We start from the raw sequence: 15,930 nt of genomic DNA, 5'->3' as shown, positions 1-15,930 counted from the left end.
AAAACAAAGAAAAATTGCTATAGCTAATTCCTTCATATAATTTTCAAAATTACTTTTCAATATTTTAATTACTTAAAATTACTCTGGAATTATTCCTCAAAAATAAAGTGCCTTGGCGGAGGCTCCTGCAGCAGTTGCTGGCGGTGGGGTGGGCAGCAATTCCGCGCCCCTCCAACCCAACCCTTTCAGCGCTCTGCTCCCACTCCAGCCTACCTCACTCCTGGGCACCATGACCACCACCACCACCTTCAAGGAAGTCCATCCCAGGTTTTGCGGCCTCCAGGCGGTGGATCCAATTTTCCATTAGGCTTTGATGAACCAACAGAACAGCCTGTGAGGAGGAACAAAATGGCATCTAGCATCTTTGGGACACCTGAGGAAAATTCTCCTTCATGGGCCAAGTCAGCAGGTGCCAAGTCTAGTGGTGGCAGACAGGATTCTGAGTCATCTGGACCCCAGAGAAGGAACTCTTCTGAAGCGAACGCTGGAGACTTCTTAGATCTGAAGGGAGAAGGCGACATTCATGAAAACATGGACACGGACGTGCGGGCCAGCCTGGAGCAGAGTGAGGAGAAGCCGGTGCCTGCTGCCCCTGTGCCCAGCCCAGTGGCTCCCGCCCCAGTGCCGTCCGGAAAAAAAACCCCTGGCGGTAAGTCCAGCCTCCTCGTGGGTTAACTCCAATTCTTTTGAATCCTGTCGTTTTGTTTGTTTTTGTTTTCTCCATGCTTGTGAACTGCACAACTTGAGCCTGACTGTACATCTTTTGGATTTGTTTCATTAAAAAACACTTTAAAAAATAAAAATAAATAAAAAATAAAGTGCCTTATTGTAATAGAAAATCATATTTCAAATTTGAGAGGAAAAATTTTACTCAGAAATTTCTATAATGCATACTCAATTGAGTACTAAACAATTAACCCAAATTACACATCATTTTATAAAAATTGTGGTCCATTTGCTTATTTCTTGTGAACTATTTAGAATGGCTATTATGAATCAATGGGGTAATATTTTGCAGTCCCAAATAAGAATACAACATTTTAAGAGTGAAGAAACTTGACATGACGATTTCAATACACCTTAATATAGCCACGTGAAAGACACAAAATTATTGTTTTTGACAATTACAATGTGTATGCATTAAACTCCCCTGAGCTGCATCCTACCCATGGCTCCTTCTTTTAACCGTAATTCCTAAGGTTGAGACTTGTGTATTGATTTAGAATTGTGTTCAGCCTTGAGCTGAAAAGTAGGATGGGATAAGGATGTTATTTATTCATGGTACTTGACAATAAAAATGTCAAAACTCTAGTGGTCCAAACACGTCCATTAACTAGGAAGTTCTACTTTTCAAACCTATCTCCAAACAGACCACTTTTTTACCACCTGTCTGCACCACTCTTGCTTCCATAATTTCTTGCCTGACCACTGTAAAAGCATCATACAATAAGTCAACATAGAACATCCTCTAAAAACATAAATTAATTCCAGTCTCTCTAATACTCAAAGCATCCATTGACTCAATAAACATAAAAATGCCTAAACTCTGATACCAAGGCTTCAGTGATTACGCGATAGGACCCCTGGCTCCATCACTGACTCTACCCGCATGGCTCTTTTCCTTCTTTGCTCTATAAAAGCCCCATCATCCCCCTCTCTGTTTCTCTTCTTTCCTTTTATTTTTTTTTACCTGCTTTATTGAAGCATACATTACACACACCAAATTCCACCAATATTAAGTGTACTTTTTGATAAGTCTTAGTATGTTTACACCTTTGTGCAATTAGCAGTACAGTCTAGTCTTAAAACACTTTGTTAATCCAAAAAAAGGTATCTTGTACCCATTTGCAGTTCATTCTTATTCATACCCAAGTTTTAAGAGACTACTGATATGCTTTCTATATGTATAGTCCTTGCCTTTCCTGGTAATTAAATATAAAGTCATACAATATATTACCTTTGCCTCTGGTTTCTTTCTTTTAGTATAATGTTTCTGAGACTTCTATATTACAGCATGTATCAGTAGTTTATTTCTTTTTATTGCTGAGTAGTATCCATTTTATAGCTATGCTATATTTTGTGCTTCTATTAATCATTTCATGGACATTTGAGTTTTCTCTATTTTGACTCTTTTGAATTGTGTTGCTGTGAATATTAATGTCCAAGTGTTTGTGTGGACATACGCTTTTGCTTTTCTTTGGTAGATCACTAAGAATATGATTATTGTGTCAGATGACAAGCTTACATTTAATTTTTTAAGAAACTGACTGTTTTCCAAAATAACTGTATCATTTTATTTCTACCAGCAACAGTTTCCAGTTTTTCCATAGCTTAACAATACCAGGTATTGTCAGTCATAATTCTTAAGTGTGTAGGGTGTCTCATTGAATGAGAATGTTGAATGTTGAATGTGAAGTTTCCTAATGACAATCCTTAAAGCCTTTTTTATGTGTTCACTAACATTCCTATATCTTCTTTGATTAAGTGTCTCAAATATGTTGCCCATTTAAAAAAAAAAAATTGGATTGTCTTATTATTAACGTGTGTCTTTTAAGTTTGGCATGTGTCCTTTACTAAAACATAATTTACAATTACTTGCTCCCAATCTACAGCTTTCTTTTTTACTTTCCTATATTTTATTGGTTGTATTTTCTATTTGTTTATTTATTTATTTTTATGAAGTCTTAACTTCTTTTTGAACAAACCAAATGGGCTTTAGCTTCATCTTCTTTTTGAAGGGTTCTCTTCCCTGTTCTCACTCCATTTCCTTCAGGTCTCAGTTCAAATGTCACTTTCTCAGAAAGTTCTTTGACTCACATCCCTTTTCGGTGGTCATTAAAGCTATTTAACAAAGATACTTCAGTCCACTTACTTCCTGGCTATCCCGTGGCAGGGTGGGCCATGCAATTAGCTCTGGGTAATGAGTTATAAGTGGAAGAGAGAAAGACCACACTTCTTTCTGGTTCAAGTTCCTCTAGAACTGTTGTTTTCCTTTAGCACAATGACCAGCAACACTCAAGATAAGTGCCTAATTCTTCAATCTGGATCACTGAAAGATTTCAGTAAGTAGAGGCTGCTGTCAACCTATGACATACATATAAGATGACCAGGAAACCTACATTATTTTTGTTTGTTTGTTTGTTGATCAAATCATTGTATTGAGGGACTTCAGGGAAAAGTCAAAGGGGAGGAGGACAGTGAGAGCCAACGTCCTCAGCCTGGCCAGAATCTCACTTTTCCAGCATCACAGCTGCCAAAAGAGGAAACCTATGGTTTTTGTTTTGTTTTGTTTTGTTTTTTTAATTGACATATAATGTATTATTTGTTTCAGGGGTACGGATCTGTGATTCATCAGTCTTATACAATTCACAGCACTCGCCATAGCACATACCCTCCCCAAGGTCTATCATCCAGCCACCCTAACCCTCCCCTCTACCCTCAGCAGCCCTTAGTTTGTTTTCTGGGATTAGCAGTCCCTTATGGTTTGGGAAACCTATGTTTTTAAAGCCACTAAGCTTTGAAGGTTAATCTGTTACTGCAGCACATTCTCATCAATACACCTTCCCAAAGGCGTATTTTTTTTCAATTCCCATTGAATTCAGTTTTCAATTCCCATTGAATTCAATTCCCATTGAAATTCTCTATCCACTTACTGGCTTTTTCTTTGTAGTATTTAGTATCTGACATGCATTTTGCCTTGTCTACCAGCATATGAGGTAAGGACTTAGTTTGGATCAGTGTTATATCTCTAGCACCTAGAACAGAGCCTTGCACATAATAGGTTCTTGTGAAATATTTGTTAAATGAATGAATGTGGCCCCACATCAGCAGAGTTGTGCTAAATTGGGCATATAAAAATATAATGCATTCTTTAAAATAGCATCTATTAATATTTCCAGGTTTAATTCTGCTCTAGTTATTTATTAAAAGCAGCAGAGTTTGAATGTAACTATAATTGGATTTTCATGGCTAAAAGTTCCTGTCTTTGATAAAACTTGTAAATAAAACACTAAATCAATTGAAAATGATTTAATTCTTCTAAGACTGTAACAGTCTATATACTGTATACACTGCTTACTAAGCAGAAAACTTGGGCCAATGCTTTCAAATATAAATACATGTTAGTCCTACATTATCTTTTAATCACTTCTCATTAAGGAATTCTATCTTTAGCTAGATATGGCAAGGCACATTATTTTACCTTGCGGTCTCAGCATCTTTTCTTTATCTTGGTTCTTCATGGTCTGCTGATCCCCATCTGTGTACCATGTTAATCTGCAATAGATTGATCACGTCAACTATTTCCTTTCATTATAAGTTAGAGTCTTGACTAGGCTGGAGAAGGAACATTAAGGTTGCTATTCTACCTAGCTAATATTGCAGTCCTATGATCTATTCCTCCCTTAGCCACCAGGACACCCCCCTCCTCAGGAGCTGTACATTTTTGCACACTCTTTCTGGAATGATCTTTCAGACATCTTGTCTCACTTCCTCATTTTCCTTCTATGCTGGCTCAAATGTGCCCTTCATGTGTAGGAGATCCCCGAAAACTCCATGTAAAATTGAAAATCTTCTTTACTCCTAAGAAGGCTTACAATCCACGTCCTTGTCTTAGTTACCTCTTTAGCACTTACTACCGTCGAACATGTCATTTTTACTCATTTATTCTATCATCACTGCAGAGAAAGAGATACAAGTTCACAAATTTTGGCCTCTCACTCTTTAACTCCTGTATTCTCTATGCCTACATCACTGCCTGCGTATGGTGAACAATGAATACATGTTTCTTGAGTAGATGAATCGACTTACTCAAATAAGGAATGAGATGCTTCCTAAAAGGGTAGGCAGAGGAGATGGGGATGGAAATCTTTCCACAATGATGTTCAGACATACACATATATGCTTACTAGACTGGAGTATACGGAGAGAAAACTTGCTATAAGGTGAGGTACAGCGAGTCGGGCTGCAGGGAACAGCGACAAGGCCTGAGAACACATTTCGGTGCCAAAGTCTCGGATTAAGCATTAATGTAGTCCTGCTCTGGCATCAAAGTCCCTTACTCTTGGGTAAAGTAGTGGCACTATTTTGTTCTAAGAGTTGTTGAAAGAGCTGCATCTAGGACATTTGGAGCACTCGTAAAAATTTGCTTTGAGAGCCAAAACCTTCCTCTCACTTCATGAGAGCATTATGATCAAGACAGGCTTTCATGTCCCCAGGTGACATCTAGTGACAATGACAGGTGGCAGAATTTAAACTCTACCAGCACTAGTTCTCAAAGCATGCAGCAGATTTACAATCTGCCACCACTTGGGTTTGGACTCATAAAGACAGGAACGGTATGGCTTGAAGCTGCACCCCCGAGAAAGTGAGACTGCAGAGTGCACACCTGACTAACTGTGAGAGTGCCTTGAAAAAACTCGTTGCTGGCCACTGGCACATTAAGGCTGAAGTAATCTGTGCAAACCCTTGAGGAAGTCTAACAAAGAAGGAAAGTTCTGCTTCCCACCTGTGAACAGCTCGAGTACAAAGATCTGTGATTGAACCACAACAATCTGTTACTGATCGCACTGGCACTGGGCATCGTTTATGTCAAATTATACCCATACGCACAAAGAGAAAAAGTAGGCTGCAATACTGGCGGTGTTGATGACAGCAACCTTCTAGCTGAGGGAGCACTGTTGTGGAAATGTTAGAGAGGACTGGCATGAGTATCTTCACTCAACAGAAACCAGTAACAATCAGAACAGAACTCTGGATTCTGAACAGATCAGAACAGAACACTTAGGATTCCTAAAATTACTAACTTAGGTCATGTGTGGTGGGGAACCCCCCAAAAAAGTCTATATTCTTTCAACCATGGGGAAAATGGCAAAGAACCTTTTATACTTGGGGACACAAACGTAGCCACTGACTGGTGAACACAGACACTTGAAACTCAATAGAAATCATAGTAAATTCTCAGGAATCTATGCCTTATGTGTTTATGTTTTAAATGTAGAGGCTTTATTAACTGAATTCTCATAACCTGGCAGTTGTCTGTACTAACATTTAACTGTACATAAACAGGGAATGTAGAATCTTAGGGAAGTATGCTTTTTAGTGTAGCACTGGAAAATACATGTTGTCTGTATCTTTTCTTGAAAATGGCTGCAAAACATTGCCTGCTGTGGCATAAGTGGTGGTAATAGGGGGACTGTAAAAATTCCCTGGTGTTTTTGGTTGGAAAATTAAAGGTAGTAGGCAAGTAATAGTACTTGGTCCTCCTCAGTGAACGTAAATTATTACTGTGATAGTTTCTATATCATACACTATTAAATAATCCTGCTCTGTGTAACAGTCCTCAATTTGCTTTCTGGTTAAACATTTAATTCTATGTTTGGTATGCTGGCATAGAAGAATGGAAAGTTGTATTACTACCTCTTTCCTCAACATGGATTTATCTCCATGCTGAAAACTACATCACCAGTGTTAGCGATTATGCCAATACAAAGCTAAGTATACTCAACTCACATTTGCCTTGGTAAGGGCACTCCAACTTGAATGAGATCTGGAGTGAATTTTAACCATTCAGCCAAACTTTATTATTTCTAGGGATACAGAGTGTATTTCCCTGTATCTTCTTACTCTAGTTCTACCTGTATAAACTCTAGCCTTTTGAAAATTAGGCAAGGGGTAAACTTGAACTTATTTGCCATTGGAATGGGACACAAGTACAGATAGCAGAAGATCTCAAGTTCAAATGATTAAGTAAATCCAAGGGTTATTTTGAAAAAATCTAGAGTCTAAAGTGCCAGGGAGAGTTTCTTGTAGTCAACAAATCTCTGAAAAAAAGATCCAGGATTAACTTTCATAGAACTGAATCTCTGTAATTAGTGAGATATTTTAATGACTAGGAGATAGGAGGCAATGGTGAAGCTTGGAGGTCTTTAAACAAAAGGCTAGGATCCATCCCTAGCTTTCACTTAAAAGTAAATTTAGACATGGTGCATAAATGGACAGGCATGATTTAAAAGGCCAGATACAAAGTAGCACTCATGTGGTTAGACATATTTGTACTGGTATTTGATTCAGTAGCATCGGATTGAATACACTTGTTTTAATTATTGAAAATGTATGCAAGCAAACATTCTTAATCACCTTGGCCTGATCTCTAAAAGTGAAAAGCGTAATAGGCCAGGTATGTGGAGAATAAGGAAATAGGTTGAGAACTGAAGTTAATCTCAAAAATGGAGAGGGAATGCTGTTTATTTACTTTTTCCTTTATTCAACAAAATATTTTTGAATACCTATCATTGCTAGGCAGAGGCATCTGTTACACAGTTCATTTGGCATTGTTTTTATCAAAATAAAAGTTTATAGTTTGATTTTAAACCCAGTTAAGTAATCTAGACTTTTAAAAAGGAAGAAAAAATAATTGTGAGAAAATAGGCCATATCAAAATATCAGGTATCTACCTCCCTATATTTCTTTGAAAAATGCCTACCAATTTATTCTTTGAAATGAAGAAAATAATTCAGACATGAGTAGTTAGATTCTTGTTCCCTCTAATATCTGCTAAGGAAAATTTTTGTTTTTGCCTGATTGACAAGGAGCAACCCTTCCTCCATATTTGTGTGTGTGCATCTACACACTCAAGCCTTATCATAAAGAGTGGCCTGAAGGGAGGGAACACTAGATATGGATTTGGATTTAGGAAATTGCATTAGAAAGAGCCAAACTGGTTGCAAAAAAGAAAGGGAAGTAGGGCAAATGAGAAAGGAAGAAGGAAACAATTTAAACTGGGTTGGCTGAAGTCTAAGACAGCTTTTTAGCAACTTCTGACTCACAAAAAGAAGAACAAGGGGTGCCTGGGTGGCTCAGTGGGTTAAAGCGTCTGCCTTCCGCTCAGGTCATAATCCCAGAGTTCTGGGATCCAGTCCCACATCGGGCTCTCTGCTCAGCAGGGATCCTGCTTCCCCCTCTCTCTCTGCCTGCCTCTCTACTTGTGATCTCTGTCAAGTAAATAAAAAAAAATCTTAAAAAAAAAAAAAAAGAACAGAAAGATTTTACAAAGTTTTCCTAGAAATGTGTATAAAGAGTAAAGATACTTTTTTTTTTAATCACTGTGAGTTGCCATCACAATGTCAATTTCACTAAGACATTGGGCTACCTGTAAGCCCAAGAATTGCAATTACACTGAAGATGACCTAAGAAAGAAAGAAATGTAACTATGGCATTTTAAAAAGATCAGGGAATATATTTCAAAGTTTTTCATTCTATTTTTTTTCCTCAGTGAAGTGAACAATCAAGAACTGTTGTTCTGTTGGGTCCTACACTATTACATTTTTCTAAGAGAAAAATATTTCTTTAAAAAAAAAAAAAGATTATTTATTTATTTATTTAGAGTCGGGGGAGGGGCAGAGGGAGAGCCTGACACAAGGCTTGATCCTATGACCCTGAGATCATTTCCTGAGCTGAAATCAAGAGTCGGATGCTTACTTGACTGAGCCACCCAGGCACCAAAGAAATATTTCTAAGTGATAAGACAACATAAGCATTTATAGGTTCTAATACCTTTTAACAGAGAGGTATCAATTTAACTAGAAAAGCATGAAGCTTCTTGGTTTCTTTTTAAAATCCATTTTGCTTTTAACCCTCCCCGACAAAATAATTTTAAATGCAGAGTTTTTAAAGTTCTTAAAATATTTGGGTGCCCTTAGGTTTAAAAATATGTATATATAATTTTTTTCCCTAAGCAAACAAAGTATTCTACTTTTGAGTCAGTGAAGAGGCTAAAACAATGATCCAGTTGACTTCACATAATTAAAAACAACCATATTTTAAATTCTGACATATGCTTAGTCCAAGTATCACCTAAAATTTCGTCCCTAGCTGTTGCCATTTTACCAAATTAGATTTTGTTTACTTACTCCCACAAAATATTCACCATGTTGATAATGAGAAGGGGACATAGAAAAAGTAAATAATGAGTGCCACAGTTCACATTGCCTTTTAAAAATACAAATATGGAAGCACAGACAGCATTTGAAGTCACCAAATGCCATCACTCAGGAGTACTTAATTTCTCACTTGAATGTGACATCAGCCCTCCTCTGTGGTTTAGCACATCTATGGGAGGAGGGAGCTTCTCAGCAAGTCAGATTGCTGCTTTCATTCTAGCCATTTCATAGTAATCCATTATAACGAATTCACAGTAAAGATTCATGAGGGATGTATAGCAGACGCCTTTTCGACCTTAAGTGCTCCACTTTTAAAAATTCTACCCTACTAGAGGTGATAGAATTATGCCTTTATCAAACATCACATAACTGATAGTATGGTTTGGATTGATAAAGTAACAACAGTATCTTGCCAAATATTTCCACTCTTAAGGTTTCAACTAAAACATATTTTCAAAGAGGAGAAAGTCCCCACGTGTAATTTTGATTCATTTAATGTTAATTCATCTAAGTGTTAAAATTATGGGAAACATTTTTTTATTCATGAAATCACTTGCAGTCTCCTTATTTCTTACAATCATGAGTATTTACATTTGCCTGTGTAAAGCTAATTTTAATTCCATACTGAGAGCTACAGAAGATACTTGCTGTTATCTTCAGTACCTAAAAAAATGTCTAAATTTGATAGTCCACACTTGGGTCAAATACTACAAAGGAATTTTTTAACTCTGAAATATATGAAACATGATTATGAAGTTATAGAAATTGGTTTTTGTTGGATATATTTTCCCTAAAGAGTACATATATTGATTATTTAATACAATCAATAAAGATAAAAGTCCCTAATCTTGAGTCAAAGATCTCTACTACCAGTAACTTCTTTTTGAAAGGGCTCAGCAATAATATTTTGTAAATAAATATATTGTGTCACTTAATTCATAAATGTGACAATATTGTTAGGTCACATACTTTCCCAATAAATTACTGCATAGTTATAAAAAGAAACATCTAGAGAGTTATACACCAAAATGTTAATAAAGATTATTCCTGGATTGCTTACCTTTGCTTCCTTTATTGTCTTTGTTTCTAAATTGAAAGTGGCCACCATAAATAATTTTTAAAAAGTAAATCAAATTTTTCTACCCATTGGGTCTACTGGGTGGCTCAGTGGGTTAAAGCCTCTGCCTTCGGCTCAGGTTATGATCCCAAGGTCCTGGGATGGAGCCCTGCATTGGGCTCTCTGCTCAGTAGGAAGCCTGCTTTCCCCTCTCTCTGCCTGCCTCTCTGCCTACTTGTGATCTCTGTCTGTCAAATAAATAAATAAAATCTTAAAAAAAATTTTTTTCTACCCATTAAAATAGCCTAAGAGAAAGTAGTTTAAAGATTTTGATATATGCTTTTGAAAAAAGGAAACAGGTAAATACATAATAAAAGTTTTCAATTTTCCACTAGCCGGTGACCTTTATAACAGCCTTGCGAGTGAAAAAATGTACAGTGCTTCGAATTTACTTTAAAAATGGCAAAATAACGGACACCTGGGTGCCTTAGTCAGTAAAGTGCCTGCTTTCCGCTCAGGTCAAGATCTCAGGGTCCTGGGATCCAGCCCCACAACAGACTCCCTACTCAGAGGGGAGTCTGCTTCTTCCTCTCCCTCTGCCTTATTCCCTCTGATCATGTTCATGCTCGTGCTTATGCTCTCTCTCTCAAATAAATAAAATCATTAAAAATAAAATAAAATGGCAAAATAAGAAACTAGAAAATAGTTCTATCAAAAAATGATTCGCAGCATTTCAGGGCTATGTCATATTTTTATGTACTAGATCTTTGTAAGTTTGTTTTTTGTACTTTCCAAGCCTTCCTCTGTTATTACTTGCACTCTTTTGTCTTCTACACACAGAATTCAGAATGTTGTACCAGCAGACAAACCAACATTTCAGGATTTACCATCTTTGATATTGCTCCATTATTTTTAAAGCAAATATAAAGCAGTAGAAAAGAATGTGTTGTTCTAGTGATAAAGGGTATTCTCTTAAACTTAATATAATTGAGATAATCATTGCAATCATCAGATATGCCAAATATGAAAATCATTAGGTGTGAAAAAACTTCAGTCATAAGACTTAAGCTTGTCAAATGTGGATTTAAACATGAATTAAAAGAACAAAACTAAAGCATAGGTATGAAATCCTGGATATATCATCAAAGACCCTAAGAGTTGGGATATAATTAAGAAAATCACAATTTTAGTCATCTCAGTAAAGAACCTTTTTTTGTGTAACATGTAAATACAATAGTCCCCCTTGTCCATAGTTTCACTTTTCATGCTTTCAGTTATCTGCATCAACTGTGGTCCTGAACCAGAAAATCTTCCTTCTGATGTATTGTCAAATGATCAATAGCAGTCTCAACACTATGCCACAATGCATACCTCCTCACTCGTCTCACTTGACCTCCACAAGCAGGTATTTGATCATCTCACATCATCATAAGAACAGTGAGTACAGTCCAACAAGATATTCTGGGAGAGTATCACAGAGAAAGGGGGACTATTATACATTTTCTGACTTCTATTTAAGTCTCCCTTACATTTGCAAATGGTTCGTGGTACATAGCAATAGAAGGGAATGATGGCTCAAATCCTGTCTTTCTGATCCCAACCAATAGGCTCCCAAAAAGTATACTCAAGATCTAAATTTCAAGGGAAGTTATCTAATCCACGTAACCCATTTTGTGACTAGAGAATTAAGAACTCAAGACCTGAAGGCTAGAGTAACACCTTCTGACTCTCAGTCTGGTTCCTCAACAGCAACAGCTTGGGTTTTCACCAATATGAAGGTGCAGTTGCCACGAGGTGTACTTTCAGGTCTTCATTTCCTTCTCTTATCCTTGCCTCTGCTGATCCACTCACTCTTAGTGGGTCAGCAGGGGCCAGTGATTGCTTGAGATGTCATTTTAAGCTCTGTCCTGCCAACGTCCACAGGAGATTCATTCACCCCACTGCAGAAATCTGTGTGACTAAGCACATATGCACATCATGGTTCTGATGCCATGACGACTAGTGGATGACAGTCATTAAGAACACAGAATAGCAGTTGGAATTTTTGTACATTTTCGTGCTTGCCAGTTGAGAGACACAAATGCTGTTTTCCAAACCAAACTTACCCTTATAAGGAGTCATCAGGATGTAGCGTTTTAGATGAACATGGAAAATGTCTTTTTGCAGTTTTAGAAATATTTGAGAAGTAATACATATATTCTGGTTTTTGTTAGTGTGTTCTAAACATCATTTAGACATTCTCATGTAATGATATTTAGGTTTGCATGTTACAGGATAAATATATTTTCAATTTTCTCTGTGTGTTCATATATACACATGATAAACTGTATATATATTTGGAAATATTTTTAAAAGGTTCACATAATTTTCTTCAATTCAATTTCAGACCATTTAACTAACCTAGACACTTTTGAATCTATTGTTTTTGAAATTTATGTAAAAGTAGAACATTGACTAGATGTTATCCAATCAAATAGGGGCAAAATTACAATTAATACTGGCATTTTCAATGTAATGATTTAAGAAGTTATCTTTTTCTCATAATTTTATCTTTGCCATTCATAGTGAGACACAATCTAGATCTGGATTATAAAAATGATATACAATCAATAAGACCATGTAAATAAACACTCAATATCTACCCATTTGCAAACATGTATATATATATATGTATGCATACATATATTCATTACATTTGGATTGAATACATTCATATATATAAAACTTGTGTAATATGTTTTACGGTTTTATTGAGGTATAATTGACAAAGAAAAATTATATATATTTAAGATGTATAATGTGATAGTTTGATACACATATACTCTGTAGTGACTACAACAATCAAGCTTATTAACACATTCATCATCTTACATAGTTACCTTTATGTTGCATGTGTGTGGTATGTGGTACAGACACTTCCATCTACTCTCAGAAAATTTCAATATACAAGATGATATTATTAACTGGTCAGTGTGCTGTACATTACTCCCCAGAAATTATTCATCTTAAAGCTCAAAGTTTATACCTTTAACCAACCACTTCTCAGCTTCCCCACTCTTCCACCCCTATTAACAAGCATCCTATTCTCTGGTTCTAACTTCAACTTTTTAAGATTCCACATATAAATAACACCATACAATATTTGTCTTTGTCTGACTTATTTTTTTAGCATAATGTCTCCCAGGTTCATCATGTTATCACAATGGCAGGATTTCTTCTTTTTTATGGCTGAATAATATTCCACCAGAATATACATACCACATCCTCTTTATCCATTCACCTGATGATAAACACTTTCATATCTTAGCTAATTTGTGAACATGAGGGTGAAGATATCTTTTTGAGGTAGTGATTTAATTTCCTTTGGATATATACCCAGCAGTGAGATTGCTGGATTATATTGTAGTTCTGTTTTAATCTTTTGAGGAAACTCCCTACTGTTTTCCATAGTGCCTACACTAGTTTACATTCTCACCAACAGTGCATGGGGGTTCCCTTTTCCCTACATTCTTGCCAATACTTACTATCTTGTCTTTTTGATAACAGCCATCCTAACCGGTATGAGGTGATTGTCTCATAATGGTTTTGGTTTGCATTTCCCTGATGGTTAATGATGTTGAGCCTCTTTTCATGTACTTCTCGTCCATTTATATGTCATCTTTGGGAAAATGTCTATTCAGGCACTTTGCTCATTTCTTTTTTTTTTTTTTTAATTTATTTATTTGACACAGAGAGAGAGATCAAAAGTAGGCAGAGAGCTAGGCAGAGAAAGAGAAGGGAAGCAGGTTCCCTGCTGAGCAGAGAGCCGGATGCAGCGCTCAATCCCAGGATCCTGAGATCACAACCTGAGCCGAAGGCAGAGGCTTAACCCACTGAGCCACCCAGGCAGCTGCTTTTGCTCACTTCTTAATTGGGCAATTTGTTTTTCTACTCACTGAGTTATATGACTTCCTTGTATATTTTGGGTATTAACATCTCATCAGAATGTGGCTTATAAATGTTTCTCCCAAGCCATAGGTTGACTTTTCATTTTGTTGGATGTCTCCTTTACTATATAGAGCCTTTATTTTGATGAACTATATGTTTATTTTTGCTTTTATTGCCTATGCTCTTGGTGTCATATCCAAAAAATCATTACTAAGGTTTTCCTCCATGTTTTCTCTATAATATCTTAATGAGCAAAATAGGTTTTGAAGATAAAGAAGCCAAATTAGAGAAAAATATGTTTTTAAAATCCTAATTCTTCCAAATGTATTTGTTTATGGCCTTCTCATTTGAGAAGGAGAAGTAGCACATTAGAGAGTCTCTTACCACCTTTTAAAACAATATCCACATAGCTGTGTCTAAACTCTCTCGGAAATTTTTGTAATGAAGCAGATAATGAATAAGAATATGAATATAGTAGTTGGCATGGATATTAGATTAATTGGAAACATATCCGTTCTAAGAGAAAATCAAAGGAAAGAATCTCATTTATGCTAAAAAATATATTAAAACTAAATGTATCTTCAATAAGATAATCAGTCAGAAAAAAGTTTGCTACAACTATGCTTGAACTATATTAACTTTGTTAAATATTTACAATTGTTTAAATGGATAATATAACTAAAATCACCAAATATATATTGGTGAACCCATTAATATTTTGTTCTGCAAAAAAGTAAATATCCTATAGGCTCATAAAGATGAATTTTTAATGGTTTCAGGCAGTTTGATAAGTCTTGAATTTAAATTCTAACATCTGCTTTGAATAATTGTCTAAGTACTTGAAATAAAACAACCCACTTTTGAGAAAATTTCAGACTTACTTTTAGGCACATCTATTTCCACACCTGTACATATTTTAGGTGGACTCGTCATCATAACATAAACCAATGTTGTCATTTTAATATCAAGTTCATAGAATAAGGGATCCCTCTTTAACCAATTTCTCTTTAGGACAGTGCCAAAGAATTCAATAACACAATGACTGGCATTCACCACATGCTCTCTCTGATATTTGAGAAAGTTCATCTAAAAGATACGTTAAATTTCCATTTCTCTAGGCTGGAGCTGTATTTCTATATTATTACATCTGGTCTGTATTATCTTGCCCCCCTACATGCAAAGAGTTATGCCTTCACTGCTGAGTTGTAAAGCTATGTCTTCAGCTTTTTTTTTTTTTTCATTGTATTTCACTAGAAACATCACTTTAAAGGTACATATCTTTTGTAATCCCGCTGTCATAGATACTTGGATATTAAATTATGTTATATTTATTGTAGAACCAGCTATATGATTGATTTCTATTGAAACTTGGCATTAGAAAAAAATCTCACCTCTGAAAATGAAATTGTACCTCTTTATTACACAAGAATTATTTATAGCTTCTATGTGTGTGTATATATTTTACTTTGGAATTTTGAGAGCTGAATCCAATACTCAATGAATGTAACTAACTATTCTGGGTTACAGGTACAATGATCTTTCTTCTTTCTCTAAAGTAGTGGTCCCTAACCGTCCTGGGCCTGCTAATCCTTTGTGAACATGATCAAAGTCATGAAGCCACTCCCAAGATTAATGAAAACCTACACATCAAATTGAACATAAACTTTTAGGGGTTTCAAGGATCCCAACTATGGATACTAAGTTAAGAGTTCCACTTTTCAAGCATTTCTGATTTGCTTCTTCTTTTTTTTTTAATCTTTGCAGTACTGATTTTGATCTTATAAAATTATTTATAAGTTCTTTAGTAGAAAATGAGGTATAAGTTATAAATTAAAATGATCTTTCAAATTATAAAATAAATAAGAATATTAATATAAAAACAACAATAACAACAAATAGTAATAATTTATTAAGGTCTCAATCTCAAACAACATTAATAAATTAAAGTCTCATTTATACTATTTTCCTTCTTTCTTTTTGTTAAGGGCAGCCAATGATAGGACAAAG

At 35.7% G+C, this 15,930-nt stretch overlaps 1 pseudogene; it reads left to right on the top strand.

Annotated features, from left to right (window-relative positions):
- Positions 1-229: 229 nt before the first annotated feature.
- On the top strand, positions 230-675 carry LOC111152336 (annotated as a pseudogene).
- Positions 676-15,930: the final 15,255 nt, after the last annotated feature.

Source organism: Enhydra lutris, unplaced genomic scaffold (assembly GCF_002288905.1).
Source record: "Enhydra lutris kenyoni isolate GAN:26980312 unplaced genomic scaffold, ASM228890v2 scaffoldscaffold2, whole genome shotgun sequence".
In the NCBI taxonomy this organism is placed as follows: domain Eukaryota; kingdom Metazoa; phylum Chordata; class Mammalia; order Carnivora; family Mustelidae; genus Enhydra; species Enhydra lutris.
Note: the sequence above shows the minus strand (reverse complement) of the source record. Positions and strands in the feature narration are given on the sequence as shown.